Below are 25,810 nucleotides of genomic sequence, written 5' to 3' on the forward strand. Positions count from 1 at the left end.
AACTACCTTAGCTTACCTCACTGTACTCATTACCGGCCTTGTTTGTCGTGATTGAATGGCAAAGACAAACCCAAGAAAACCCAACATCAAACCACACCCCCAAGACAATTGTAGTTTGCCTTCAGTCGTAGCCGCTAGCATTTCTTAATGATCATTGATGAAAAATAAGGCCAAATCAAGAAGTGCAGTCGCCCTTTAACATTATAAATGATCATTTGTGGTGGTCTTTGTCTCATAGGGAGGGTAAAAGCAACATTGTGAGGGAGTTCACTGACCCGTATTGAGTCACAGAGAGAAAACAGCGAGGAGAAAGAAGTCATGGGTCTGTTACTCTGTTACACAATATACACTCCTCCCATCCATTTCTCTTCCTCTATCTATGGGCAGGCAGAGGATACAGTAGTAGATTCAGGGCAGGCATCCACACTGCTGAACTTTCCAATGCACAAAATCTGCCAAGCAGGGTCATTCAGAAGAGAACATTAGTTGTACTGAGCCAGGCTGAGGATACGGAGAAATGCTATCTGTTGGGACAAAAGATTAAAACAACATCCCAGGTTTCTAGTTGTATGTTGGACAGAATTTGAATCGTCTCGAAACAGGGCCACATCTTCCCTTGATAAAAACAGCAGGGTTGGTTATGTGTTAAGCAGAGGCGAGTGAAACCCAACATCAAGAGGTCATCATTCACTTTATACAAGCAGAGTGAGTCAAACGTTTGGCTTCAATATGGGAATTCCCCACTGATGGTTTGATGTCTTCGGCGTGCGTATAGTTATGAGGTTCACAAACAATTAAAGGTCACAACTGGCAAACTTCAGGTCAGACACAACAAACCATACTAGTGCAGACAACACAAACGACACATGCAGAAATATTCCACAACTTTCCGCACCACATAAGAATATCCATGTCAGCTGCCAAACGCACATTGGACAATGAAATGTGGAAAAGTAATAGAAAAAGAAATGTCATCTGATCTGGCAAAACCACAACAACTAATCAAAAAGGCAGCCAGATCCACTAAAGCACTGACACGTTTTTACAAACCACAAACTCTCACTACACTCACCATGAGGACGGTCTTGGTGGAGGAGTTTGAGTGGCGCAGGTTGTGATAGGCCAGCAGGCCCAGGAGGCTGTAGAAGGCCAGGGTGGCAAGGTTCCTCAGGTCCAGAGGGCTCCCCACCAGACGAATGGTCCCCATTGTCCAGGCACAGCACAGCTCTGATGGGTTGAGAAGGAGCCAGGCGTTCAGTGGCAGCAGGTAGTTGAAAGTCGGCTGCCTGGCCAGAGTGGGGCTGACTGCCGCAGGGTTGTCAAACCTGGAGAGGGAGGAGAAAGAACGAAAGGGAGAGAGAAAATGGCTGAACGAAAATAATAATGACAAAAAAAATGGGGAAGGTGAAGGGGAGAGGGGGTGAGTAAGGCTCACCGCCCGCTGGGTTATCAAACCTGGGGAGGCAGGGAGGGAGGGAGAGAGAGAGAGAAGAGGAGAGAGAAGAGAGAGAGAATCATGGAGAGAGAGAGAGAGAGTCAGAAAGAGGGTGAGTGGATATTTGACAAGTTGGGTTAATAAAACTTGGATGGTAAATGGGAGAGAGCGAAAGAGAGAAAGAGGGTGAGTGGACAATTAATAAAAAGTTGGGTTATCAAACATGGTGACAGAGGAGGTGATAGAGAAAGACAAATGGCAGGTGAATAGAAATGAGAGTTCCTGCCTGGAAAGGGAGTGGAACAGGCACAAAGTGGGTGAGTGGAGGCATACGCTTGACTAGACCAGGAGGGTGTGGACGAGAGGAGTAACTGAGAAGATATACGTTTGTTTCTGAGAACCAATTTGTGCCAATTTAGCACTTATTAGCACTCAAGAAACATCCGTGCACAAATACTGTATGCTACCGTCATCTTTGTGGAGCCTCCACTACCTCCTATCTATAATTTTCCCTTATAACTTTGTGAATGAACTGGCATTCATGACTCACATTCTTCGGGACCAAGAGCATTATAGTGTGTCACAAATGGCTCCCTATTCCCAATGTAGTGCACTACTTTTCACCAGGGCCCATAGGGCTTTGGTCAAAAGTAGTGCATTATATAGGGAATTGGGTGCCATTTGTGATGGGGCCTTAGTCTCCATGGCTCTGAGGGGCACCATTCAGACGTAATCTGTAAGGGTTAAACCAATTACTGCTAGCTCCCACACATAAATATAGTGATTATCCAAATATGCACCATTGTTATGTCTGGGAACTGGTTATTTTTCTGATAACACTAATTATGCGATACAATCTAGAGACTGTCAGTGGATTAATTGATGAAGAATTTTAATAGAAACTAATCTTTAGGAATGTTAACTGCATGATGCCATCAATTGACATCAGGTTGTTTATGTCTGTGATTGGATATTAATAAAAAATTCATGTTGGGCCTCCCGGGTGGCGCAGTGGTCTAGGGCACTGCATCGCAGCACTAGCTGTGCCACCAGAAACTCTGGGTTCGCGCCCAGGCTCTGTCGCAGCCGGCCGCGACCGGGAGGTCCGTGGGGCGAAGCACAATTGGCCTAGGGTCGTCCGGGTTAGGGAGGGTTTGGCCAGTAGGGATATCCTTGTCTCATCGCGCACCAGCGACTCCTGTGGCGGGCCGGGCGCAGTGCACGCTAACCAAGGTCGCCAGGTGTGTCGGTGTCGGTGTTTCCTCCGACACATTGGTGTGGCTGGCATCCGGATGCGCGCTGTGCTAAGAAGCAGTGCGGTTTGGTTGGGTTGTGTTTCGGAGGACGCATGGCTTTCGACCTTCGTCTCTCCCGAGCCCGTACGGGAGTTGTAGCGATGAGACAAGATATTAACTACTAACAATTGGATACCACGAAATTGGGGAAATTGGGGAGAAAAAGTCTTCTGACTCCCTGACCTTGTTTAGGTTAACACCTGGAACCCAAAACAATATTTCACATTCTATTGGGGAATTATAGAATCTGATCATGGATTTAGTTTCTAGTCCTGTATTTCCAAAATATGTCTGCAACATATCCATCAATGCGGGTTCTATTTCCCAATACCTTTAACAACCGCTCCGCTTCTCTCTCCACAGGGCCACAGTGACTGCCCACACGTCGAACCTCTCAAGCTGTGAAATACAAGACATATTTCACTGCATAGATGACCAATTACATAGGATAGGACCCCAACCCCATACATGGTTTAATGTACACTGGACGGTAACCTCTTTGTAACATGTTTCATGTACAGTCGACCACTGACATAGGATAAGGTCCAATCCCCACGCATATTAACATTAAATACTGCAAGGATACAATTTATGTCTCTGCATTTGAAGTTTGAAGATAATTGTCATCAGGTTATTGTTAGTGCAATTGCTTGGAGTTTCCAGGTACAGTAGCTTGCTCCTCTCAAATACAGGGAAATACACCTAACTACTCCAAAGCTGGCTGGTTAACACTTCGTACTCAGTATCCTTTTAAAATACACTGGACAGTTGTAACCGCTTGTAACCATTTGGGAAAAGTGAAAACCAGGCCAGGCCTGTTCTATGGTCATGGTGTTCTGGAATGGGGTTCTGGTAACTTTCCCAGATGTGGAGAACAATGTTTTGGCGCCATGACATAGGAATGTTTTCCACCACCACAAAGCACAGCTCAAACCTGTTAGGTCTGATGTAATTACTATACTAAATATGCCGGTGAAATTATGTTCACACTGCAATGCAATTTATTTTGTTTTTAAGACAAAATTGCGCAATCAAATGATGGATAATAGATCTGATATAAATGAGTTTATGCCATGTGTGAATTATGCCATTGTTCGTGTTCCATTTCCACTTGATTTGTGGCTGTTGGTTTCACCACTTTGAAGCCGTGATCCGAAGAGCCTGTATTTCTGCTCCATGCTATCACGGGAACTGCAACAACAGCCCTTCAAACCCCAAAGAAAACATTTTGCTGCCTTGAAAATGCAGGTCCAATATGTATTTGGTTTCTCAATCGATCATGTAAACAAGATCTGTTTCTCACTGTATCTAGGCCTACACTTTTAAGGTCGAACAATGTTCATTGATTGGGTAACAGACAATTTACTGTTCCAAGTGGCAGGGCTACCATGAGCAGAACAGAGAATCTAGATTTCCCGGGTCATGGCTTCAATAGAAAAAATGATTTTATCTTGCCACGGAAACACATCCACGGCTCCACCCACCTGGTAAAGACGGGAAGCTGTGATTGGATGACCTGTACCCTGATGATGACCAGCAGCAAGGTGCTGATGATGAGGATTACGAGCTTGAGGAGTGTCTGCAGGGCGGCATAGGGGAAACCATCTTTACCCCTCAGCACCTGGAGGGTGTCCAGCAGCATGGGTAGTGTGAACTGAGAAAAACGAGGGGGAGGGGGGAGAGACGAGAGAAAGAGAGAGAGAAATAATTAACTGACTGATCTGTAAAATGGGAATCATGATGGGGTGAGGCCAGTTTTGTGTACTTTAGCTTTTTCATTCCAGTCTAGTCAACCTCCGGTTGAGAAACACTAATAAATAACTGTGCATTAGGAAAGTATTCAGACCCCTTGATTTTTTCCACATTTTGATACGTTACAGCCTTATTCTAAAATGGATTAGATAGTTTTTGTTCCTATCGATCAACACACAACACCCCATTACGACAAAGCAAAAACAGGATTTTAGAAATTTTAGCAAAAAGAAAAACTGAAATATCACATTTACATAAGTAATCAGACTTTGTTGAAGCACCTTTGACAGCAATTACAGCCTCAAATCTTCTTGGGTATGGCGCTACAAGCTTGGCACACCTGTATTTAGGAAATTCTCACATTATTCTCTGCAGATCCTCTCAAGCTCTGTCAGATTGGGTGGGGAGCGTCGCTGCACAGCCATTTTCAGGTCTCTCCAGAGTTGTTAGATCGGGTTCTAGTCCGGGCTCTGGCTGGACCACTCAAGGACATTCAGAGACTTGTCCCGAAGCCACTCTTGCATTTTCTTGGCTGTGTGCTTAGGGTCATTGTCCTGTTGGAAGGTGAACCTTCACCCAAGTCTGGAGCAGGTTTTCATCATGGATCTCTCTATACTTTGCTCCGTTCAGCATGATGCTGCCACCACCATGCTTCACTGTAGGGATGGTGCCAGGTTTCCTCCACACGTGACGCTTGGCATTCAGGCCAAATATTTCAATCCTGGAATCATCAGACCAGAGAATCTTGTTTCTCATGATCAGAGTCCTTCAGGTGCCTTTTCCCAAACTCCAAGCAGGCTGTCATATGCCTTTTACTGAGGAGTAGCTTCCGTCTGGCCACTCTACCACAAAGGCCTGATTGGTGGAGTGCTGCAGAGATGGTTGTCCTTCTGGAAGGTTCACCCATCTCTACAGAGGAACTCTGGAGCTCTGTCAGTGACCATCGGGTTCTTGGTTACCTCCCTGACCAAGGCCCTTCTCCCCAAATTGCTCAGTTTGGCCGGGCAGCCAGCTCTAGGAAGAGTCTTGGTGGTTCCAAACTCCTTCTATTTAAGAATGATGGAGGCCACTGTGTTCTAAGGGACCTTCAATGTTTCAGACATTTTTTGGGACCCTTCCCCAGATCTGTGCCTCGACACAACCCTGTCTCGGAGGTATGCACTGTCAACTGTGGGACCTTATATAGACAGGAGTGTGCCTTTCCAAATCATGTCCAATCAATTGAATTTACAATAGGTGGACTCCAATCAAGTTGTCGAAACAGGATGCACCTGAGGTCAATTTTGAGTCTCATAGCAAAGGGTCAGAATAATTATGTAAAGAAGTTATCTGTTTTGTTTTTTTATACATTAGTAATACAAAAAAAATCGAAAAACCTGTTTTGCTGTATCAATCAATTGTGTGTAGATTGATGAGGAAAAACATTAATTGAATCAATTTCAGAATAAGGCTGTAACGTAACAAAATGTGGTAAAAGTCATGGGTCTGAATACTTTCCGAATGCACTGTATACCCAGATGAATCAAGAATCTTTTATATTTAGGACACTTTATAGGCCTCTGGCTTTGGCTCTCTGATGATTTGTGTCATGTAACTAATTTGTCTATTTTTGATCTAGGGGAAGGACAGCCGACAAAACAGCTGCTCACCATCATTCCATCTCAAGTACCTCTTTTGTGGTAAAAATGGGAGCTAGCCAGTTCAACAAAAACAAAATAGTCTCATAACTCAAATCTATTACTGGGGTTTTGAGTGAGGGCGTGACCGTGCAGTGTGATGGTTGGATTAACAGCATGTTGCAGTGTGGAGTGAGGTTACCGGTGCTGGCCCGCGGTGTCTTACCCCTTGTGCAACAAACACCTCATGGACACAGCAGATGCCAATGACTGTGATTCCCTGCTCCTTGCATAATGTAGCTGCAGCCACCAAAACCATGGTCACAGCAATGAGCGTCCACACAAGAGAGAAAGTCAAAATAGGAGTAACATAGAGAATGGGTTGTTGCCAGAGGTCATAGTCAGATGCCCAATCATATCCTAATAAAACTTAGGTGCTGGGTTAATGAGTACCCACGAACAGAAAGACCCAGTACACAGTATGCAGGGCTTTCTGTCCTTTATGTTGCCAGAACATCCACTCAAGAACAAAACTAAAGAGCCTTGGAAACCATTCTAAAAATCGGTCAGTTGGATTTAGTGGAATTTATAGTGAAATTAGCCACATTGTGTTCATCTAAAGGCCCCTGGAATTAATCCCCATCAAATCCCATCAAAATAGTAAGTATTAGATGGTGCTTGTAATGGGGAAGAATGGTTGAGATGGTTCACCTGGTTACGTAACAGTGACAAGATTCACAGTGGAAAAAGCACTTCGAAGTGAAGGTACTAAATGAAACAGTTGAAGTCAGAAGTTTACATACACCTCAGCCAAATACATACAAACTCAGTTTCACAATTCCTGACATTTAATCCTCCAAAAAATTCCCGGTCTTAGGTCAGTTAGGATCACCACCTTATTTTAAGAATGTGAAATGTCAGAATAATAGTAGAGAATGATTTATTTCAGCTTTTATTTCAATCGTCACATTCCCAGTGGTTCAGAAGTTTACACACACTCAATTAGTATTTGGTAGCATTGCCTTAAAAATGGTTTAACTTCGGTCAAACGTTTCAGGCAGCCTTCCACAAGCTTCCCACAATAAGTTGGGTGAATTTTGGCCCATTCCTCCTGACAGAGCTGGTGTAACTGAGTCAGGTTTGAAGGCCTCCTTGCTTGCACACGCTTTTTCAGTTCTGCCCACAAATTTTCTATGGGATTGAGGTCAGGGCTTTGTGATGGCCACTCTAATACCTTGACTTTGTTGTCCTTAAGCCATTTTGCCACAACTTTGGAAGTATGCTTGGGGTCATTGTCCATTTGGAAGACCCATTTGCGACCAAGCTTTAACTTCCTGACTGATGTCTTGAGATGTTGCTAAAATATATACACATCATTTTACTTCTTCATGATGCCATCTATTTTGTGAGGTGCACCAGTCCCTCCTGCAGCAAAGCATCCCCACAACATGATGCTGCCACCCCCGTGCTTCACGGTTGGGATGGTGTTCTTCGGCTTGCAAGCGACCCCATTTTTCCTCCAAACATAACGATGGTCATTAAGGTCAAACAGTTTTATTTTTGTTTCATCAGACCAGAGGACATTTCTCCAAAAAGTATGATCTTTGTCCCGATGTTGTAACGCTCGTCCTCCTCCTCGTCTGAGGATGAGCATGGATTGGACCAAAACCCAGCGTTGGTTGAATACATATCTTTTAATAAAGCAACGAAGACGAAAAACACACTTGACAAAATACAAAACAAATAAACGACGTGAACAAACGAACGAACGAAAACAGTACCGTGTGGCGCACAAACACAGACACGGCAACAATCACCCACCAACAAACAGTGAGAACAGCCTACCTTAATATGGTTCTCAGAGGAAACGTAAAACACCTGCCCCTGATTGAGAACCATATCAGGCTAGTTGACAACCCAACATAGAAACACATAACATAGAATGCCCACCCAGCTCACGTCCTGACCAACTAAACAAGACTAAACAAAGGAAATAAGGTCAGGAATGTGACACATGTGCAGTTGCAAACCGTAGTCTGGCTTTTTTTATGGCGGTTTTGGAGCAGTGGCTTCTTCCTTGCTGAGCGGCCTTTCAGGTTATGTCGATATAGGACTCGTTTTACTGTGGATATAGATACTTTTGTACCTGTTTCCGGCAGCATCTTCACAAGGTCCTTTGCTGTTGTTCTGGGATTGATTTGCACTTTTCGCACCAAAGTACGTTCATCTCTAGGCGACAGAACGCGTATCCTTCCTAGGCGGTGTGCCATCTGTAAACAATTGTTGGAAAAATTACTTATGTCATGCACAAAATAAATAACCGACCGACTTCCTCACCGACTATCGGTCTTATATAACTATGATGGTCATAATGCTTCTTGACAGTGTCATAAAGTGTATTTTCGTAGTCCAAGTGACACAGGATGCCCATAACGCTTCATGACAGTGTCATAAAGCATATTTTCTACAAGTTATTTAAAATATGATGAAAAAAACATGACTGTAAAGGATTCATTACAACAACAAGAAGGATTTAAGAAACACACTTTCAAACGAAAGGAAACTTCGTCAGGGAAAAAAATTATTTGAATAATTGTGGGTTGACACTTATGTAGGTGTCATAACCAGCCATAAAATAACACATATGTCAAATAGGTGTAAATATATGGGTCATGACAGTGTTGTGACTATATTATGACAGGTTATTTCAGCTGTAACGTTTTATGAACAATGCGTGTCAAGTAAAGTGTTATCAAATATTACTAAATTTGCCCAAGTTTGTCATAAGACACGAACAAAATGCATCAGTGATTCGTATTTCCTGCTACTTTCTGAGGAAACAACAAGAATGTCCGTCTGTGTGTGTGCGCGCGTGGGTCTAACACCATGTGTAGCCGTTAGCAATGTTGCTAATGAAAACATTCTTCTGGTAGAAGGCAAGGCTTTCCCAAATACCTTCTCAGTTAAATGTTAATTACAAAGTAGTCTATGCTTTTTTTCCCAAAGTAGCCTAAAGCCTATCGGTTTTAATAAAACACATTATTTGAAGGACAAACATTATTATGGCAATTCATATCGTGCAGTAAAACTGTAAGACTTTAAATCAAGAGAAGACCGGTTAAATCTTAAAAAGTGTTTAATGTTGTATTACTTCCCCTAATAGTCCTGATCATAAAGACCTAGACAATATCCAAAACTACTAACAATACACTGAATTCATACCTTTTCAGTAATTAAAATTGTAAAGTCATGTCACAATACCACTACAAATGTTTCTAATCTGGGAGGTAAACTCGATAAAGTATTCAATAATTTTGCTGTGTATTTCAGATGTAATCAAGGCAGTAGAATGTACCAGAAGCCACCAAAGCAGAGCTCATTTGGCAAAGGCCCCCCCGAACAGCTACTTCTTCTATTTGGCTGGCTATGTACTTGTGGAAAACACTGGTAATTACTTACGTTTTCGTTCCTTGCATGCAAATTCACTTGACAGATTGACTGTTTGACATAATAAATGCAAATAATTGCAGAAGTGTATGTTCTGTTTGAAGAGCCAAGGGACACAACAGACGCAATGAGAGCTTGATGGAAGGTAAAGCCTAAGAAATAGTTTGTCTGGTATAAGAATAACAACATACACATAACTGCCAACATAAAGTGTCTTAATAGGGCATTGGGCCACTACAAGCCAGAACAGCTTCAATGCACCTTGGCATTGATTCTACAAGTCTCTGGAACTCTATTGGAGGGATGCAACACCAGTCTTCCACAATAAATTCCATCACTTGGTGTTTTGCTGATGGTGGTGGAAAATGCAGTCTCAGGCACCGCTTCAGAATCTCCCATAAGTGTTCAAATGGGTTGAGATCTGGTGTCTGAGACGGCCATGGCATATGGTTTACATTGTTTTCATGCTCATCAAACCATTCAGTGACCACTCGTGCCCCGTGGATGGGGGCATTGTCATCCTATGGGGGCATAGCCATGGTAGCCAAGATAATGGGCTGCCCAGCATTTTTATACATGACCCTAAGCACGATGGGATGTTAATTGCTTAATTAACGTTGGAACCACACCTGCGTGGAAGCACTTGCTTTCAAAATACTTTGTATCCCTCCTTTACTTAAGAGTTTCCATTATTTTGGCAGTTACTGGTACAATATTGAATTGTATATTTGGTTAAAGGCTGTATAAACTAACAACTATATTAACCTCTCTAAAACTGGCCCTACTGAGGCTAAATCACCATGGTGAGATATAGGTGAACATACCGGAATCAGCCGATATTAGCTAAAAATGCCAACATCGGTATCGGCCCGATGTCTAGTTTAACGCCGATGTGCAAAACCAATGTCAAAGCTGACGTGCATACCTATATAACAACACAGATAGATGAGAACATCTTTGTATATAACGTAGGTAGATGACGTAATGACACCACGTAAAATGTTGCGCTACACGTGCAACACAGCATTCCTAACTGCCCACAATGTCTGCTGTGTGGACCGAGCAGTCAACAAATCGAGCAGTCATTTGAAAGAGTAAGGACATTGCGGCGAGACAACTCAAAGGCGAAATCCATTAACGCCAAGATAATGGAATTCATTGCCCTTGACAATCAACCGTTCTCTGTTGTGGGTGATGTTGGCTTTCGCCGACTGGTCGAGCACCAGCACACTTTTATATTTATTTTTAAAACTATTTTTCAGAACCCCTACCGGAGTTACACAGTAATAGCGTCACTGTTATTAGCTTAACGACTGACATTTGGACCAGCGATATCTCCCCATGAGCATGCTGAGTCTGACAGCACGGTGGGCCATCGAGGATTTCGTACTGAGGAAATCGTAGTTAGTGCATGCTCGTCATACCGCTGCTGCCAATTCAATGGCATTTGAGAACATATTTGAAACTTGGAAACATGAACACACTAGCTAGCTCCATTCGAACAAATTACTTGAGAAATAAGCTCATCAACTGCGCCTGCAGCAGACGTGATACCCCCCTGTCATGGCACTGAAACGCCTGCTCAACAAAACTGGCAGGGATGTAAACAAATGTGCACAAAATTTGAGATAAGCTTCAAGCATATGGAACATTTTGTGCGTATGGAACATTTCTGGGATCTTTTTTTTCAGCTCATGAAACATGGGACAAACACTTTACATGTTGCGTTTACATTTTTGTTCAGTGTAGTATTCTTATTCTAATTCCTAATTCTAACACCACTGATTCTGTCACAACAGTGGAGTAAGCATGCCCATTCTGACTTCGTCAATGCTAAGTGAAGGTCAAGGTTGAAGGTTTTGTTCATATCGGCTACCGAGAGCGTTATTATACAGTCATCCAGAACAGCTGGTGTTCTCATGCATGCTTCAGTGTTGCAAGCCTCGAAGCGAGCATAAAAAGGCATTTAGGTAGTCTGGTAGGCTAGCGTCACTAGGCAGCTCGCGTCTGGGTTTCCATTTGTAATCTGTAATAGTTTTCAGGCCCTGCCACATCCGACAAGCGTCAGAGCCGGTGTAGTAGGATTCAATCTTAATCCTGTATTGACGCTTTGCTTGTTTGATGGTTCATCTGAGGGCAAAGCGGGATGTCTTGTAAGCATCTGGATTAGTCTCCCGCTCCTTGAAAGCGGCAGCTCTAGCCTTTAGCTCGATGCGGATGTTGTCTGTAATCCATGGCTTCTTTTTGGGATATGTACGTACAGTCACTGTGGGGATGACGTCGTTCATGCACTTACTGATGAAGCCGATGACTGAGGTGGTGTACTCCTCAAAGCCATTGGATGAATCCCGGAACATATTCCAGTCTGTGCTAGCAAAACAGTCCTGTAGTATAGCATCCGTCATCTGACCACTTCCGTATTGAGCGAGTCACTGGTACTTCCTGATTTCGTTTTTGCTTGTAAGCAGGAATCAGGAAAATATAATTATGGTCAGATTTGCTAAAAGGTAGGGTGGGGGGAGCTTTGTATGCATCTCTGTGTGTGGAGTAAAGGTGGTCTAGGATTTTTTTTTCTCTGGTTGCACATGTGACATGCTGGTAAAAATTTGGTAAAACTGTAACTAGTAAGATAAGATAGTGACAATGAGTTGTTACATGTTCATTTCCTTGAAATCAGAAGGGGGAAAACCAGTCAGTCACTTCCCCATTCATCCCTCTCTCGTGATAACCATCACCGTTCAGAAATCAAACCCCTGAGTCATTATCTACCTTCTGACTTTCCTTCAAATCAGGCATCTACTGTCATTTTCCTCAGCACAATGCCATTATCTACTTCTCAACATGACCGCCCGCAGCCTTTAACAAGCTTCTCTTTCCAGTGAATTGATTGAGCTGACCGGACACTCAGAATGCTCAAACCCGTGTGTGCACACAACAAACAGGGGGACAATATTGGTGGAGGGCTACAAGTAGACTCACCGATGGAGTGGTCGGCTCCTTTAGATCTGGTGTAGGCCAGGAACACTGCCAGGAGGAAGATGGAGGACAGGAGCTCCCCTCTTCCTACAACACCAGTCACCTGCCAGAGGAACCAAAAATATATATTTTTTAAAGTCAACATTTCTTGCACAAATAAGTTCTTCTTTCATAAAATGAATCGAAGAGTTCCACTTTCCCCATGACAGCCATTACCTGTCATAGGCACAAAGTTGAAAGTAAACGGTCAAAGTTAACGTTTCTGGCACAAAGATGTTCCCTCGTCAATCAATCATCCTTTAAAACACTTCCTGCTCAGTCTCTCTGGAGTTCACACTTCTCAACATGTCTCCCAGGCATGCTTGAAATTGGCTGAAACCTGATTCTCCATGACAAAGGCTAACCTAAACCTACAATATGCACCCAACTGAAAACAACAAGTCCGTAACTGAAAAGTATGCCCGCCACCTAGCCTAGAACTAAATCATGGAGGCAGACAACAGAGGTAACTCACACTGGCTCCTGCCGGCCAGGGGCCACTTATAGAAATATATGAAGGATGATTGCCACCTTATGGAAGTACATGGAACTGCACATGTCCTGTTTTCACAAACGCAGCTGGGGCTGGTAAATCCTGAACCAAGAGGAGAGCAAATCTGTGTCATGTTCAGTAGGGAGAAATTGTTTTGAAACACAATGAGGTATTAACTGAACTTGACCAGTAAGAATAAGAACCTTACTGAAGATGACCCAGGTGAGGTTGACACACCTAACCTGACCGCATAGATGTCCTAAGAACAACACAGAGACTGATACACAATTGCTAAACACTAGACCGTGACAGTCTCGCCTGACGACTCAAACTTAATTCTTCCGATGCGCTATCGTTCACTACATACAGTACTTCAGTCTGAGACTGCAATTACTGAAGTGTTTCGTGGTGACGTCAAAATGAGGGTGTTGTACAAAACAAAGTCATCAGCAATTGGATCATCTCTAACCAATCTGAGAATCAAAGCCAATGACGAATTTTCAAAATGTCGCTTTACCCGTGTGTTTTGGCTCTGGCCCAACCCATCGATTTCTGGGACCAGTCAGACGGACTAGAACGTATTTACAATCTAGAAATCGTAGGGCATGTACTCAGATCCAGATTCATTGCGGAGAATAAACTAACGTCTGTGGGTGTGTTGTAGCATTTGGCCAAAGCAAGGAGTTTGTGTAGCCAGGCAAGTGACAGTCAGCCTCTTAACAACATACAGTGGGGAGAACAAGTATTTGATACACTGCCGATTTTGCAGGTTTTCCTACTTACAAAGCATGCAGAGGTCTATAATTTTTATCATAGGTACACTTCAACTGTGAGAGACGGAATCTAAAACAAAAATCCAGAAAATCATATTGTATGATTTTTAAGTAATTACTTTGCATTTTATTGCATGACATAAGTATTTGATACATCAGAAAAGCAGAACCTAATATTTGGTACAAAACCTTTGTTTGCAATTACAGAGATCATACGTTTCCTGTAGTTCTTGACCAGGTTTGCACACACTGCAGCAGGGATTTTGGCCCACTCCTCCATACAGACCTTCTCCAGATCCTTCAGGTTTCGGGGCTGTCGCTGGGCAATACGGACTTTCAGCTCCCTCCAAAGATGTTCTATTGGGTTGAGGTCTGGAGACTGGCTAGGCCACTCCAGGACTTTGAGATGCTTCTTACGGAGCCACTCCTTAGTTGCCCTGGCTGTGTGTTTCGGGTCGTTGTTATGCTGGAAGACCCAGCCACGACCCATCTTCAATGCTCTTACTGAGGGAAGGAGGTTGTTGGCCAAGATCTCGCGATACATGGCCCCATCCATCCTCCCCTCAATACGGTGCAGTCGTCCTGTCCCCTTTGCAGAAAAGAATCCCCAAAGAATGATGTTCCCACCTCCATGCTTCACGGTTGGGATGGTGTTCTTGGGGTTGTACTCATCCTTCTTCTTCCTCCAAACACGGCGAGTGGAGTTTAGACCAAAAAGCTCTATTTTTGTCTCATCAGACCACATGACCTTCTCCTGGATCATCCAGATGGTCATTGGCAAACTTCAGACGGGCCTGGACATGCGCTGGCTTGAGCAGGGGGACCTTGCGTGCGCTGCAGGATTTGAATCCATGACGGCGTAGTGTGTTACTAATGGTTTTCTTTGAGACTGTGGTCCCAGCTCTCCTCAGGTCATTGACCAGGTCCTGCCGTGTAGTTCTGGGCTGATCCCTCACCTTCCTCATGATCATTGATGCCCCACGAGGTGAGATCTTGCATGGAGCCCCAGACCGAGGGTGATTGACCGTCATCTTGAACTTCTTCCATTTTCTAATAATTGCGCCAACAGTTGTTGCCTTCTCACCAAGCTGCTTGCCTATTGTCCTGTAGCCCATCCCAGCCTTGTGCAGGTCTACAATTTTAACCCTGATGTCCTTACACAGCTCTCTGGTCTTGGCCATTGTGGAGAGGTTGGAGTCTGTTTGATTGAGTATGTGGACAGGTGTCTTTTATACAGGTAACGAGTTCAAACAGGTGCAGTTAATACAGGTAATGAGTGGAGAACAGGAGGGCTTCTTAAAGAAAAACGAACAGGTCTGTGAGAGCCGGAATTCTTACTGGTTGGTAGGTGATCAAATACTTATGTCATGCAATAAAATGCAAATGAATTACTTAAAAATCATACAAATGTGATTTTCTGGATTTTAGATTCCGTCTCTCACAGTTGAAGTGTACCTATGATAAAAATTACAGACCTCTACATGCTTTGTAAGTAGGAAAACCTGCAAAATCGGCAGTGTATCAAATACTTGTTCTCCCCACTGTATGTTGACAAGACATCACTGTTATGCAGCATTATCATCTCTCAACCACTTGCAACTATTGAATCCAATGAAACTATTCAAAGCATGCATCTTTCAGTTCCATCTTTAGGATTATCAATGTCACACAAACAAAGTTCTAGTTGAATATGTTCACTATGAATATGTTCAGATACCAGACACAGATGCACACAAACTCTGAACTACACATTCAGAAAGAAAGCCATTCTAAGATGCTAATAAAGACAGAGGCATGCACAACGGTCTCTTTGTCCATGTTTATCAGGAAGGGGAGCTTCATTGCTCAGTGTATCAAATGAAAAACAAATGATCTGTTGAGAGAGATTCCAGACCAAGATAACGTGCAGGCCATTGGCCGGGCCAAGGGCTACTTAGTGAATTGTGAAATCGGTCCTTTCAAGCGATTGAGAGGCTGCACTCAGCTGAAGGAGAGAACGACATGAGGAAGATGAGAGGGAGTGAGGGAGCACTAGAGCTGTGTAACGTTACAACTCCCTTTCCCAGAGTGGCAGAATGTTGTCTTTGTTTCACTATTCTGTTTTTGTTTTCAATTCTTCCATTCCGTTTTTCTAAGGCCTGTCTGGTTGCCGGTGCAACTCGGTTGAATGTGGTGAAATACAAGTACAAATTGGGGGTAAGGGGGTTAGCAAAGGCAAGATGAGAGAAGTTGTTGTTGAGGTAGACAGTAATGACTGAGATTAGTTCAATTTAGTTAATTTCCAAACAATTCAGGCATTGAAAGGGACATTAACCAACTGAATGTCCAACTTGTATTGAATTCCATTCTTTCCATGTCACCAATGCATGCAGGTCTGTATAACTATTATAGCAGCAATGTTGAACGTTCAAGCTGCTGCACAGACACTATGGGATTGCTAGTCTAGAGCGCCCGGTTTAATCTAACTGCTTAACTATTTATCTGTACATGGAATTGTATTATACATTTTTTTACTCATGTTTTCCGAATGTTTACAGGAAAATGCCACGGGCACTATCTGATGTGTGGAGACACTTCACTGCAGCTAATGTAGAAGGAAAAGCTGTGTACATTTGCAAATACTGTGCCAAATCATATGTGAAGAATGCAACAAAGATGCAGAATCATCTGGCCAAGTGCATAAAGTTCCCTCAGCGCTCACAACAAGCAACCTCTGACAAACGTCCCTCTACTTCTATTCGAGGTGAAAATGATGAACCAGACACCTTATCGATAGCAACAGCTCATGGTCCTCCTGGAATCAGAAGTTTTTTTGACTCAATGGAGGAACGTTGTCACCTCTGATGCTCACAGGCAATGTGTATTGGAAGAGATTTCAGAATGTTATTCACCCAGCATACACCCCTCCAACCAGACATGCTTTATCTACTCATTTATTGGAATCAGAGTTCAACAGAGTTCAAGTGAAGGTCAAGCAAATCATAGAGAAAGCAGACTGTATTGCAGTCATCTCTGATGGGTGGTTGAATGTTCGTTGTCAAGGAATAATTAACTACATCATCTCCACCCCTCAACCAGTATTCTACAAGAGCACAGACACAAAGGACAACAGACACACCGGTCTCTACATTGCAGATGAGCTGAAGGCAGTCATCAATGACCTTGGACCACAGAAGGTATTTGCATTGGTGACAGACAATACTGTGAACATGAAGGCTGCTTGGTCTAAAGTGGAGGAGTCCTACCCTCACATCACACCCATTGGCTGTGCTGCTCATGCATTGAATCTGCTCCTCAAGGACATCATGGCACTGAAAACAATGGATGCACTCTACAAGAGAGCCAAGGAAATGGTTAGGTATGTGAAGGGTCATCAAGTTATAGCAGCAATCTATCTCTACCAAGCAAAGTGAGAAGAATAAGAGCACCACATTGAAGCTGCCCAGCAACACCCATTGGGGTGGTGTTGTCATCGTGTTTGACAGACACCTGGAGGGGAAGGAGTCTCTCCAAGAAATGGCCATATCACAGTCTGCCGATATAGACAGTCCCTTCAAGAGGATCCTCCTGGATGATGTATTTTGGGAAAGAGTGGTAAGCAGCCTGAAACTCCTGAAACCTGTAGCAGTAACCATTTCACAGATTGGGGGAGACAATGCCATCCTGTCTGATGTTCAGATTCTGCTTACAGATGTAAGAGAAGAAATCCGTACTGCCATGCCAACTTCAGTGGCGAAATACACTTCCATGCAAGGGCTTTGGGATAGAGATGCAATATGGCAGTCGTGCCAACATATCTCATCAGCCACCTGGTGGAAGGGACTTGGTTAATCTGAGGCTCTTTCCCCTGTTGCCTCCATCACTCTCCAAATCCCACCAACATCAGCCGCCTCAGAGCACAACTGGTCCTTGTTTGGGAACACACACACCAAAGCACGCAACAGGCTGACCAATACAAGGGTTGAAAAATGTGTGGCCATCCGGGCAAATGTTTGGCTTTTAGAGCCTGACAACAAGCCATTCTCAACAAGGTTGGAAAGTGACAGTGAATATGAGGCCTCAGAGTCTGATGTTCAAGAGATGGACATTGAGGAGGTCCAGGGAGAAGACATGGAAGCCTGAGAGGAAGACAACCAAAGCTTTAGTTTCTAGACAATCATTTTACAGATGTATGTTAAACACATTTTTGAGAGATGCGATGGATCATTGGGGATCATTCAATTTTCCATTTATTTTGTTGTTCAGTGAAATCATCCCATGTGAAGAGTCAACTCATTTAATTAAAATTCAATTCATAATTAAATAGTTTTTTATATATTGGAAGGATTTAATAATTTGCAATTACGTCTACTTATGATAAGGTAAATATATACAATGCAAAAAAACATATACATTTAAATAGTATTAATATCAATTTGCATATATTTCCAGTAATTCCCAGATTTGCCAGTTCTTGCTGTAGGATGTTACCTCACTCTTCCACCATTTCTGGAGGGAATGGCCCTAGCCCTCACCCTCAATCCAACAGGTCCCAGACGTGCTCAACGGGATTGAGATCTGGACTCTTCGCTGGCCATGGCAGAACACTGACATTTCTGTCTTGCAGGAAATCACGCACAGAACGAGCAGTATGGCAGGTGGCATTGTCATGCTGGAGGGTCATGTCAGGATGAGCCTGCAGGAAGGGTACCACATGAGGGAGGAGGATGTCTTCCCTGTAACGCACAGCGTTGAGATTGCCTGCAATGACAACAAGCTCAGAACGATCCCGCTCCAGGGTAGTCCTTGGTGTAACGCTCATTCCTTCGACGATAAACGCAAATCTGACCATCACCCCTGGTGAGACAAAACCGCGACTGGCCAGTGAAGAGCACTTTTTGCTAGTCCTGTCTGGTCCAACGACGGTGGGTATGTGCCCATAGGCGACGTTGTTGCCGGTGATGTCTGGAGAGGACCTGCCTTACAACAGGCCTATAAGCCCTCAGTCCAGCCTCTCTCAGCTTATTGCAGACAGTCTGAGCACTGATGGAGGGATTATGCGTTCCTGGTGTAACTCGGGCAGTTGTTGTTGCCATCCTGTACCTGTCCCGCAGGTGTGATGTTCGGATGTACAGATCCTGTGCAGGTGTTGTTACACGTGGTCTGACACTGCGAGGACAATCAGCTGTCCATCCTGTCTCCCTGTACCGCTGTCTTAGGCATCTCACAGTACAGATATTGCAATTGATTGCCCTGGCCACATCTGCAGTCCTCATGCCTCCTTGCAGCATGCCTAAGGCACGTTCACGCAGATGAGCAGGGACCCTGGGCATCTTTTCTTTGGTGTTTTTCAGAGTCAGTAGAAAGGCCTCTTTAGTGTCCTAAGTTTTCATAACTGTGACCTTAATTGCCTACCGTCTGTAAGCTGTTAGTGTCTTAACGACTATTCCACAGGTGCATGTTCATTCATTGTTTATGGTTCATTGAACAAGCATGGGAAACAGTGTTTAAACCCTTTACAATGGATTTTTACGACTTATCTTTGAAAGATAGTGTCCTGAAAAGAGACGTTTCTTTTTTTGCTGAATTTATTAAAATATTGTACATTGCGCTAATGTGGACAGTTTGTCTACTTTTTTTTTTTTTAGTTTGGCGTGATCCTGGACAACACCCTGTCGTTCTCAACTAACATCAAGGCGGTGACCCGTTCCTGTAGGTTCATGCTCTACAACATTCGCAGAGTACGACCCTGCCTCATGCAGGAAGCGGCGCAGGTCCTAATCCAGGCACTTGTCATCTCCCGTCTGGATTACTGCAACTCGCTGTTGGCTGGGCTCCCTGCCTGTGCCATTAAACCCCTACAACTCATCCAGAACGCCGCAGCCCGTCTGGTGTTCAACTTTCCCAAGTTCTCTCACGTCACCCCGCTCCTCCGCTCTCTCCACTGGCTTCCAGTTGAAGCTCGCATCCGCTACATGACCATGGTGCTTGCCTACGGAGCTGTGAGGGGAACGGCACCTCCGTACCTTCAGGCTCTGATCAGGCCCTACACCCAAACAAGGGCACTGCGTTCATCCACCTCTGGCCTGCTCGCCTCCCTACCTCTGAGGAAGTACAGTTCCCGCTCAGCCCAGTCAAAACTGTTCGCTGCTCTGGCACCCCAATGGTGGAACAAACTCCCTCACGACGCCAGGTCAGCGGAGTCAATCACCACCTTCCGGAGACACCTGAAACCCCACCTCTTTAAGGAATACCTAGGATAGGATAAAGTAATCCTTCTAACCCCCCCCCCCCTTAAAAGAGTTAGATGCACTATTGTAAAGTGGTTGTTCCACTGGATATCATAAGGTGAATGCACCAATTTGTAAGTCGCTCTGGATAAGAGCGTCTGCTAAATGACTTAAATGTAAAAAAAAATGTAAATGTGTAACTACATTATAAGCTTCCATTTTAACCACATAAATTGAATGGAATTAGCTTAGACATTCTTTTTACCTCAGATTGGTGATATATAGTCATCAAGATGATACTGAATAGATTGCTTTAAACAGATTCATATATTTGGTTTGGTACAATTGCTTTTATCATACGCGCCTATCCGTCGAAGGACTCATTTTCATACTCAAATGGCACAGATAATTTGGTGCGCTCTCTGTATAAAAGTCGCTGGCCACAAACAAATACATGGATTTGACAGTCAAGCTATTCCTCAAATGAAAGCCAACCCCTGTCGCTATGGTAGCCTAGTGGTTAGAGCGTTGGGCTAGTAACCGAAAGGTTGCAAGTTCAAATCCCCGAGCTGACAAGGTACAAATCTGTCGTTCTGCCCCTGAACAAGGCAGTTAACCCACTGCCTACACGGCCCTGATGACTAGGCCGTCATTGAAAATAAGAATTTGTTCTTAACTGACTTGCCTAGTTAAATAAACGGAAAATAAAAATGGTGCAGCAGTGCACTGAATCTCAGAGCTAGAGGAGTCACTACAGACACCATGATTCGAATCCAGGCTGTATCACAACCGGACGTGATTGGGAGTCCCATAGGGCGGCGTACAATTGGCCCAGCATCGTCCGGGTTTGGCCGGTGTAGGCAGTCATTGTAAATAAGAATTTGTTCTTAAGTGACTTGCCTAGTTAAATAAATAATTAGGCGAGGGGGGGTGCTTTGTAAGAACAAAGCATATTTAAGCTATTCCTGTGCTTGTAGCCAATCAGAATCCACAGATTTAAACAGAAGCAGCTATTTTCATGTCAGAAAGCTGCCTTAGACCACTGTGCCACTCGGGAGCATGGATGGGGTAAGGATTTAGGGGTAGTTAATTCAGCTTGTTAGTTCCTAGATCTGTGCCTACACTATGAGCAGACTTAGGGCCTCCATGTGGATGGAGTGCACAGCCGCTGCCACAGCGAACAGCAGTGTTTTATCTGATCCTAGATCTGTGTTTGCCTACAATACGAGCAGACTTACGGCCTCTGTGTGGATGGGGTGCACAGCAAAAAGCAGGGCCGCCGCCACCAGGCTGGAGGTCTTATCCAGGAAAAGACGACAGATGCGCAGGAAGAGCACACACACCACGGCATGTAAGCTCCACGTTGAGCAGGTGGTAGGATTCAGAACTCAGCTCACTGAAGAGGTAGTTCAGCCGGAACGTGAGCACGGTCAGGGGCCGGTAGGACTTATGGCTCCTCTCCTGTGGTAAGAAACAGAAATATGGAAGGGAGAATAGTGCTGTTGTGAATATAGGTGATTTTGTTGGAACTTGCAATCAACCTCCTCTGACTATCATTATGCCAAGAATCAAAGTTCACCAATATACACCACAGCCATTGATTAATTGAACATATACTGAACAAAAATATAAACGCAACATGCAACAATTTTATTGATTTTACTGAGTAACAATCAGCATGCCAATTGTACTCTCCCTCAAAATTTGAGACATATTTGGCATTGTGTTATGTGACAAAACGGCACATTATAGTGGCCTTTTGTCCCTAGTACAAGGTGCACCTGTGTAATGATCCTGCTGTTTAATCAGCTTCTTGATATGCCACACCTTTCAGGTGGATGGATTATCTTGGCAAAGGAGAAATTCTAACTAACAGGGATGTAAACACATTTGTGCACAATATTTTAAAGAAATAAGCTTTTTTTGTGCATATGAAACATTTCTGGGATCTTTTTCAGCTCATGAAACATGGGACCAACACTTTACATGTTTTTCAGTGTAAAATACCTTTGAACTATTCACAGCTGAGATTCAAATAATCCCTTTTCACTTGATCATCTGCATGTTTTGAAAGGGGAGCATAAACAAAGTAAGACGTGGTGCATGACATGTGTAATCTTGTGCACCAAACACTTCCTTCCCCAAGCTCGAGGATATTTCATGATAGATTCATCACCTCAGACATGGGTGTGCCCCAGAAGTCATTGAAGAACAGGTTGCAGAGTGAGGTGGCAGGCCGCAGGTCCTTGTTGTCCAGAATGGCTGAGACATCGTCGAACACAAAGCCACAGGATAAGCTGTTCCAGTAGCATCCCAACACCAGTCCAGTCAAAAGAAAGAAATTAGACTAGAGAGGTTATCTTTATTCATTATCATATCATGGTTCACACAATACAATGTGCTCAGCCCAGATTTGCTAGGATGCCACTGACACAGCTTGGTGCTGCCAGGTCAGGTGACAAGACTGGCATCATAACAATGTATGCCTTCAGGTACACTGAGTAGGTCTATGATCAATACCCATACAATGCAGACATATTATATTAGCAAAAAAACTATGACAATTGCATTGAGGATGTCGTATTAAAACTTGAAAGGCAACAATGTAGTTAGCTAGCTAGGCAACTATATCAACCGAGAACAAGATCCTGTAGTTGCAGTCACGCTAGCTGGTAACTTTAAAAACATTGTCATCCAGCTAGGCAGCATTGGGGTTACGTCAGGATTTTTGCAATTAGGCTTTTTACTTTATCTACTTCCACAGAGTCAAATGAACTTGTGGATACCTTTTGTAAATCTCTGCGTGCAGTAAGAAGGAAGTTCGCGCAATGACTGGAAGTCTATGGGTATCTGCTAGCTAACAAATACCCACACTCTTACTTCTAGACATTGTGTTAGCGACACTGCCTATAACGTCCTTACTTGACACAGATGCATACAAATGGTATCCAAGAGTTCACCCAACTCTGGGGAAGTAGATCAAATCCCGAAGTATGCCTTTTACAAACACACGAACGTTAACTTAGCTAGCTAACGTTAACTGTTGTTGAAGATAACCTAATCGCCTCTTGCATTTCCACTTGATTGTTCACGATTCATGGTCTAGTTTATCCACTGCTGATGAAAATAGTTTACAGTAACATGTCCTAACATATAACATTGTTACAAGAAACATTTAGAAACAAACGTTAACGTATTCGGCGATTGACATTCCAATTTGAACGCTAGCAAGCCAATAAAACCCCAAACTTCCGGGGCAAAGTTTAAGCTAAAAAGGGGCACTGATTTCAGAAACAGCGGTGGCTGTAACGTGTTGTCCCATATGTACTGACACTATCAAAAAGAGGAGAACACACTTTGCTTGGTATAAATCATGAACAGTTTTGTGTTGAAAATCTCTCTAAGCTATCTAGCTGGCTAAATGACTGGCTGGCCTTTTGCGACGGTGAAACGACTTTATCAGCCATAGTAGCATGTTGCGCAAATCAATTTACGATTGTTGTCAGTGGTAACTTAGCAACTGGAGCAGCTGTTAGAACAATGAGAACACATTTGACCAATCTGTGGTATGGTTAGCTAAAATACCAAGTAAGCTCGCCAAATACGTTGTGGCAGGTATATGAAAAAAGGTAAGATTCACACGAAGATTGATTTAAATGAAAATAACCCAGTTGTATGCATAAGTAATTTCTATACATGTAGAATGCAATGTTTAGCAAGTCTGGAAGCAAGTTGCTATCAGCAGCAAACAAGCCAAACATGTTGTTAGGTGCAGTAGTCAGCTAACCTAGTTAACTAGCTAGTTACAACTAAAATGCATATTGCAAGGATAATAGCCACAGCTCTATGTTGTCCCTTTACAGCATTACCCAAGCTTACAATATGTGTCTGTCCATCTATTTGCTCCCCAGTTCCTGTTAGCTAGCTGTAACTACACAATTGTCAAGATGCCTCCTCGTCTTGACTGGAGTAGGGTAATTGATTCTGACCTAGAACAAATGCAGGAAAGTGGAGATGCAGATATAATTAACCAAATGTTTCTACAGGTAACGTTACAGTACTGTTCCAAAATGCACATACCTGCACCCCAAATCCTCTTCTAATCTGATACTGTATCAATCAAATAGTCCAATCTAGTTTTCCGTGTTGATATGGATGTATGACCATTGAAATGAGTGGTTCTGCTACTGATTTGTCTGTAAACAAACAAAGGACCACCCTGCCTTCCGCCAAAGCACATACTGCCTGTGTCTGCAAAATGCATAAACATACTAATCCTCTTCTGCGCACCTCATTTTCACCCCCCTACCATTTCCCCTGGCCAAGCTCAAGCACCTGGCTTGTAGACTAAACAAACGTGTAAGCAATTTTGTTCTCTGCTACTACCAGTGAGACAGGAACATATATAAAAGACCAAGCAGTGCTTGTTACTGGATCTCTAGACACTGCTGGTCACAGGGTTTTACTTCATTTTGCACCAAGCATTACTGTTGATGTGTTTCTGCCTGATGTCAAATTCACCGTGTGTTTCACTGAACAGCTGTGGTGCCCTATTTCTCTGCAGGTCAAACAATGGGAGCGGGAGCTGAAAGATGGAAGCCCAGAGAAAATAGTTCAGCTCTTGCGAGTCGCTCGGGGCCTTCTGAAGGTGTCCCATTCTATTATTACCCATTCAGATCCAGCGCTCACTACATCTCTTTGATCTATTCACATCGCTGTGCTGAATTACATTCCTAATATTATTAGATCCAGTGTTAATATCAGTAGAATACATTACATAGTTGCTTTGAAGAATAAGCAGTGTGGTTTAAGTAATGTAGTAGGGTTTGATTATATTTGCATCACATAGTGTACATGACCTGCTTGTGTGTGGATTTACAACATACATGTGTTCAAATCAAATCGAGTGGCAGCATAGATAATAAACAGCGAGTAGCTGACCACAGATAATAAACAGTGTACAAAAGGGGTCGGGTGTATATTTTTCTGTAGTGGAAGAAAGTGGAGGTTACCATGGCATTTGAACTCATTGATAATGTTGGCACAGAAGCATTGTTGTTAATTAAGCGTTAAGTGTATTGTTAGAAATTAATTGCCCACAGTAGATACTTTAACAGTATCTCTTTTGTATCTTACAGAAAATAAGTGGAAGGCCAAGGAGTTAAAGTGGGAACAAGAGTTTGAGGTAAGGCTTGGTGTGAATGTGGTCATTAAATGAAATGGTGAAGCATTAGAGTCCATATTCAATCGAAACTGCCGGTTCTGGGTAGCAGTTTTCGTTATTTTACCTCATGCTGCTCAGTTTCCTTCAACTGGCTTTGTATACCTCTCAGCCAATAGTCAAGTCACTCATAGTACTTAACGAGATTAGAGCGCGCCAGCTAATTCTTCTCTGCTACGCTGCTGTATGTTGTGGTTTTATCTCTCTGTGTTTTCTGAACAACAAATTTGCCCCGGTCTGTGATTTCTTAAGCACTTTCACATAAGCAAATGGAGACATAATATTGTGTTAGGATCCTGGTAGTTCAAGTGTGTAGATTTATAAGTGTTGTAAACAGATGGAGTCTTAAGAGTTTGTTGTCTGCCTGGTCTCCTGGCCAGATGGCTAAGAAGTCAGGCAGTGGCAGGGGGCAGGACATGCGCTTCATGCGGGACGAGATGCGCACACTGGAGGCTCAACTGGACCGCAGAGAGAAGGACATCCAACAGTTGAAGAAAGAGACGAGCAATGAGAAGAAAATCAACAAAAGTATCTATATCCACAGTTAAACGAGT

General features: G+C 43.5%; 2 pseudogenes; one reads left to right on the forward strand and one right to left on the reverse strand.

Moving 5' to 3' along the window:
* Positions 1–22,506, reverse strand: part of LOC139539342 (protein O-mannosyl-transferase TMTC3-like) — a 71,651-nt pseudogene extending 49,145 nt beyond the window's left edge.
* A 1,453-nt stretch (positions 22,507–23,959) lies between these two features.
* The window catches only part of LOC139539343 (centrosomal protein of 290 kDa-like), a 38,546-nt pseudogene continuing 36,695 nt past the window's right edge, over positions 23,960–25,810 (forward strand).

This window comes from Salvelinus alpinus, chromosome 15 (assembly GCF_045679555.1).
Source record: "Salvelinus alpinus chromosome 15, SLU_Salpinus.1, whole genome shotgun sequence".
Lineage (NCBI taxonomy): Eukaryota > Metazoa > Chordata > Actinopteri > Salmoniformes > Salmonidae > Salvelinus > Salvelinus alpinus.